General features: G+C 46.6%; 1 non-coding gene across 1 annotated transcript; it reads right to left on the bottom strand.

Annotated features, from left to right (window-relative positions):
* Window positions 1-2,225: 2,225 nt before the first annotated feature.
* trnar-ucg (transfer RNA arginine (anticodon UCG)) lies at window positions 2,226-2,314 on the bottom strand. Its single transcript is given in 2 exon segments — window positions 2,226-2,261; window positions 2,278-2,314. It is a non-coding gene; the product is annotated as a tRNA-Arg (tRNA).
* Between the last annotated feature and the right edge of the window lie 3,223 nt (window positions 2,315-5,537).

The following is a 5,537-nucleotide window of genomic DNA, read 5'->3' as shown; positions in this document are numbered from 1 at the left end:
AAGACCAGCAAGTTTCGGGCAGACCAAAGGGCGTCTTTCACCGAATTGATAGTCCTCCAGCAGCAGTTGATGTTTGTCTAGGTGTGCGTCCCTGGGAACAGCCTGCAGAGCACAGACTCCTGTGTTACAGAGCTGCTTGGGATGAACCTTGACAAAAACCGCTGCATCTCTTTCCACACCTGCTTTGCAAAGGCACATTCCAGGAGGAGGTGGGCGACCGTCTCTTCCCCACCACAGCCAACGCGGGGGCACTGTGCGGAGGGGGCGAGACTTAGGGTGTGCATGAAGGATCCGACGGGGAGGGCCCTTCTCACCACCAGCCAAGCTACGTCTTGGTGCTTATTTGAAAGTTCTGGTGATGAGGCATTCGCCAAATGACTTTGACGGTCTGCTCGGGGACCCATCCAACAGGATCCACTGTCTCCTGACGGTGAAGGGGACAAAGGATCGGTCAGCCCAGTTCCCAAAGAACATGGCCTCGCTCTTGCCGTGGTTAACTTTGGCTCCCGAGGCCAGTTCGAACTGGTCACAGACGCTCATCAGTCTGCGCACGGACAGCGGATCCGAACAGAAGACGGCGACGTCATCCATGTACAGGGAGGTTTTAACCTGAGTGCCACTGCTGCCTGGGATTGTTACCCCTCTTATGCTCGCATCCATCCTAATAGACTCAGCAAAGGGTTCAATACAGCAAACAAACAAGACAGGGGAGCGAGGGCAGCCCTGTCTGAATCCAGATTTGATCGGGAAACTTTCCGATTCCCACCCGTTGATTCTGATGAATATCGGCCTCGTCGACTCAATCTCTTCTCACAGGACAATCCCCTCATCCCAGGAAGCAATCGAGTGACACTTTGATACACTTACTTTAAGGCAAGTATATCCTTCCTTAGGTAAGGGGAACCAAAACTGTACACAGTGCTCCAGGTGTGATCTCACCAAGGCTCTGTCTAATTGCAGTCAAACTTCTTTATTCTTATAAAAACTCTTCACAATGTTGAACACAACTATTAACTGCCCCATTAACATCTCTGCTCTAAGAACAAGGACCCCAGCTTCACACACCCCAGACCCCTATTCTTTCCACATTAGCTGAATTCCTGCATCTCTGATGCATTCTAGTAAATCTCCTCTGCACCCTCTCTAAGGCCTTGCCATTCCTGCTAAAGTATGAAACATGGAATTAGAAACAATGCTCTAGCTGAGGCCTATAACCAGTGAGATTTATAAAGGTTCAGCCTCAACTCCTTGTCTGTGTCCCGTACTCCCATTTCTGGTTTCTGACTCAATGTCGGCTCTGAGCTGTTGAAACTGCCTGAATAAATATTTCCACCCAATAAAGCGCTCGGAATGTGAGAAGGGACAAAGTGAGTGACCAAGTACATCAACTGCAAGGAAAACTCCACCATGTAGTGAAAACACTCAAAACACAACGGCTCTTTTGAGAGCCACCCACAATCTCTCTGAAAAAGCTGCACCAACATCTCTCTAGAATTGGTTTATTTCATTGGTTTTAATGCTCAGTAACTCTCTGGAACTTTCTCACTGTCTTTGTGTTTTCTGTTTCAATCTGGTATGGAGATTCTGGGAAGATGAGTTTCACTGCCTGGGAGGATCTTTGTGGTTTTCCTGCAGAAACACAAAACAAAGTCTCTTTTCAGAGTCACCCACCGCCTCATAGGGACAGCAGTGACATGGGAACGGGAGCTGGGGTGTGTTTTATGCCGGAAATATCAGTTAATGATTTATGTTGTGCTCTCGTTATCTTCCAATCTCTGAATTGAGCCTTTCCACCGCACCAGGGTTATGGGGAGAGTTTTCATCGTTTCTTTTCCAAACGTACAGACGATGTTATAAAGTTGCTGATTTATCCAGATGGCGGATTCTCCCCTCACAGTGAAAAGTAACATCACACCTTCACATCTGCCCATTGTTTTATAACTGAATAATTAGTCAAATGGAATTATTTGCGATGTTACTTCCCCCGAGACGGTGTTTCCTGCAGTGAAACTGATCAGTTTCAGCTCAGTCATTCAGGGACCTGGAATTCCTGCAGTTTGAGCCCGCTGCAACCCCAGCCCACTTCTGATTGGTCACCTTCTTCTCATAAAGTCAGTGACAACACATGAGGAGGCCATTCGCCCCATTAAGTCTATGTCGGGCTTCCAATCTGTTCAGTCCCCGACTCGATCCCCAAAGCCCTGCATAATCCCTTTGGGTCAAAATGACCGTGGCGGGACTCGAACCTGCAATCTTCTGATAACATCATGGAATATACCGAAGTCAGACGCCTTATCCATTAGGCCACACAGCCATTAACTCACATGCATGATTCAATCAGAGAACACTTAAGCACAAAATACAAAAAATCATTGGTTGAACCTGTCAACCTGGCACAATATTTGAATTTGTGAAAGCCGCCAATTTCACTATGGAAAAGAAGTGATCGACTGGAAAAGTACATAAAAATCTATTTTCCCGTAGCGGTTTAAATAAACTTTTGAAACACAATTTTGCTTTAACCGACTCAAATTGCTGGTGCTATTTTATGAACAGCTTTATTTTGCCAATTTTTGTCAACTTCTCATCCGTAACTGACAGTAAAAGACTCCGTTCAGCAATCTTTCACGTGACAAATAACTCAAACTCGGTGTGGAAGTAATAAATTACAGACTATTGGTAATTCCCCTTCACACAGGCTTCAGGGGGACAGTGAGAAGCCACTGAAATAGTTGCTTCATCCTTTTAAAAGGTTCCCATTCTGTCCTGTTATTGACGTGTTGGAATCAGATTTGTATTTGACAAGTTATTTCTGTGAAAATAAAAGGCTTTTGATTGAGGAGACGGGACCTTCTCACCAGCAGCCGGGTTACATTCCCCTCACATCCTTATTCAGTGTGCAGCTCTTTCCCTCGAGAAATAGACAGCAGCAGTTGGAAGTTCAGTAAAAGGATCGGTTAATTGAGACAAGTTTCTGACTGACAGGTGGTGCTGAATATTAATACAAGAAGGTCCTGGAATGGGAAACAAGTGTCCAGAGTGGGGTCTGAAATCAGGACAGGGAAATGGCCAGCACTGACACAGATCATTTCATTATTACATTGATATCTGACTGTCTATCAGGAGAAGCGAGTTAAACACATGATGGTGAAAGGAATGGAAGATCACACTGGTTGTTCTAGATGAAGAGGGATAGACAGAGGTGTGGGTACAGCAGACTTCAGACGGTAATCAGCCCTTTCAGATACTGTGGGTGGATCTGAAAAGAGCCTTTGGGTATTTGATAAAATCCTGGCAGATTGACTTGGTTTTGGTGCCCGGAGCGCTGGTTTTCTTGGGCAGCAACACGGCCTGGATATTCGGCAGCACCCTGCCCTCAGCGTCCTGGAATCAAAAGCAAGTGTCCAGAGTGGTACCTGAAATCAGGATAGGGAAAAAATCTCTTTGTTTAAAAACCCTCAAATAGCTACCTTGTAATTGGTCAGGTTACTAATGTTTTAGTTAGTGTAATTTATGAATAATTACTAATTAGAAAGTGCTGTTTGGACAGAGTGTAAAGCTGTGAGTTGATGTGTGAGGGACTTCACTGACTAGGGGAAGGAGGTGCTCTTTGGTCTCTCTTTTCTTTTCTGCCTTTTCAGCCTCCATGGTACAGGGGAAGAAGCTGATCGGTGAGTAACTGGTAAATTATTCTACTTATTACACTTATTACACGAGCAATAATGAGTTTGTAAAGCTAAGTAATGGCAGGGCAGCTCGAAAAGTAAAAGTTCGAAATTGAGGGAAGGCAAATTTTACAAAACTGAGAGGTGATTTGGTGGATGTGGACTGGATACAACTACTTGAAGGAAACCCAAAGATGTCTCATCAGTCCATTAAGAGCAAGAGGATAACTAAGGAAAGGGTATACAGGAGTCTGTGCTCTACGGGCTGTTCCCAGGGACGCACACCGAGACAAACATCAACTGCTGCTGGAGGGCTATCAATTCGGTGAAAGACGCCCTTTGGTCTGCCCGAAACTTGCTGGTCTTCCAGCGCAAAGAGTTGTCCACCGCCGAATGTTGCAGACTGGCACATTCCAAGGTCCAGGACTCCGTGCTGAGGGACGCACTAAAGCTTGGGGCAGCCGCAGCAAAGGCTCAATGGGGAAAGACCACAGTGTAAGGTTCCCCCACCAAGCTGGACTGAGGGGCTGGATCCATGGGAAACCTCTCGAACTGTATCGTTAATATTCTGAATTGCTGTAAATGTAAAACTGTAATTGACATGACAATTGTGAAACGGAAGGGTTGGGAAGAAACTCATGACAGTATTGAAGGAAACTGATCTCCCTTGCAATGTTTGTATTTTTTGGTGCTGTTTGGAAACTGTTTTGCAATGTAATTTTTACAGATTTTTATGAATAAAGTATATTTTGGAAATTAAAAAAAACTAAGGAAAGGGTATGGCCTATCAGAGATGTGCAAGGGAACTTCTGTGTGGATCCAGAAGATGTGGGTGGGGTTCTTAATGAGTTTTTTGTCTCTGCCTTCACAAAGGAGAAGGATGATGCAGACATTGTAGGAAAAGAAGAGGAGTGTGAAATATTAGATACGATAAGCATAATGAGAGTGGAAGTACTAGAGAGTCTGACATCCTTCAAAATGAATAAATCACCAGGGCCAGATGGTTTGCATCTGAGGTTGTTAAAGGAAGCCAGGGAGGAAATAGTGGATGCACTGAGGATCATCTTCAAATCCTCACAGAATATGGGGGAGGTGCCGGAGGATTGGAGGTCTGCGAACGTTGTTTTATTGGGCAGCAGCATGGCCTAGATATTAGGCAGCGCACAGCCCTGAGTGATGGTCACCCCTCCCAGCAGCTTGGTGAGCTCCTCGTCATTCTGGACAGCCAGCTGTAGGTGTCTGAGGATGTTGCGGGTCTTCCTGTTGTCCTGGGCCGCGTTACTGGCCAACTCGAGGATTTCAGCGGTCAGATACTCGAGCACAGCAGCCAGATAGACCGGGGCTCCGGCACCCACACGCTCAGCATAGTTGCCCTTTCTCACGAGCCTGTGAACACGGCCCAACAGGAACTGCAGTCCAGCCCGGGAGGAGCGAGACTTGGCCTTGGACCGAGCTTTCCCGCCGGTCTTTCCTCTTCCAGACTTTTCCAAAAAGATACTTGAGGACATTCCGTGCTGACCACTGCCTGATGGATTGGTGGTCAAAGGTGTTTTTCCACACAAACATTTCCGCGAAGGCACGGTCCAACTGGATGGAGCGTTCCGTGGCAATGTGACCAGATCCATCCTTCGCAACACCGGGGTCAGATAGAACCTCAGCACGTAGTGACACTTGGTGTTTGCATACTGGGGCTCTACGCACAGCTTGATGCAGCCACATACTAAGGTGGCCATCAGGTTGAGGGCGACGTTGAGTACATTTTTTCGCCTTTATCCAGAGGTTTGAACATCGTGTCCCTCCGGACCCTGTCCATTTTGCGTCTTCAGATAAAGCGGGAAATGGCTCGGGTGACCGCCACAGCGCAGGAGTGGG

The sequence above is a fragment of the Heterodontus francisci genome, unplaced genomic scaffold (genome assembly GCF_036365525.1).
Source record: "Heterodontus francisci isolate sHetFra1 unplaced genomic scaffold, sHetFra1.hap1 HAP1_SCAFFOLD_86, whole genome shotgun sequence".
Taxonomy (NCBI): Eukaryota; Metazoa; Chordata; class Chondrichthyes; order Heterodontiformes; family Heterodontidae; genus Heterodontus; species Heterodontus francisci.
Note: the sequence above shows the minus strand (reverse complement) of the source record. Positions and strands in the feature narration are given on the sequence as shown.